The following is a 542-nucleotide window of genomic DNA, read 5'->3' as shown; positions in this document are numbered from 1 at the left end:
TTTTGTGAAGGCTTCTCATACATTACATAGAGAAAAACTGATTTCTCATCAGAAATAAGGGAGACCCAAAGACAATGAAAAACATTTTAAAGCGATAAAAGAAAAGACAAAACAAACCTGTCTCCCTAAAATTCCAGAATGAACAAAATAAATACATTTTTTGATAAACTAAAAGCTGAGAAAATTTCCAAAATGGTTGATTAGAAGACCCTACTGTTGTCTACAGTCATACTACCCTGAACATGTCCAATCTCATCTGATCGTGAAAGCTAAGCAGGGTTGGGACTGGTCAGTACTTGGATGGGAGACTGCCTGGGAATACTGGGTGTTGCAGGCTTAAAAAGAGAAAAGAAGACTCTACTGTTTGTCTCTCCCACAAAGAAAGACAAAACAACAAATAAACAACTACATTTGGATGAAGATAACTAAAGGAGAGTGCTGGAGCACATCAAATGAGTAACAGAAACGCTAGTTAGCACAGAAACTTAGGATAGCCACGTAAAGAATAGAAGGAAACACCAGGCCTCCACCACCTCATCCCC

General features: G+C 38.4%; 1 pseudogene; it reads left to right on the top strand.

The window, feature by feature from the left end:
• The first annotated feature begins 218 nt into the window (after window positions 1–218).
• LOC134364790 (5S ribosomal RNA) lies at window positions 219–337 on the top strand (annotated as a pseudogene).
• The last annotated feature ends 205 nt before the right edge of the window (window positions 338–542 follow it).

Source organism: Cynocephalus volans, chromosome 1 (genome assembly GCF_027409185.1).
Source record: "Cynocephalus volans isolate mCynVol1 chromosome 1, mCynVol1.pri, whole genome shotgun sequence".
NCBI classification, from domain to species: domain Eukaryota; kingdom Metazoa; phylum Chordata; class Mammalia; order Dermoptera; family Cynocephalidae; genus Cynocephalus; species Cynocephalus volans.
The sequence above is the reverse complement of the archived record's forward strand: the minus strand, read 5'-3'. Positions and strand labels throughout refer to the sequence as shown.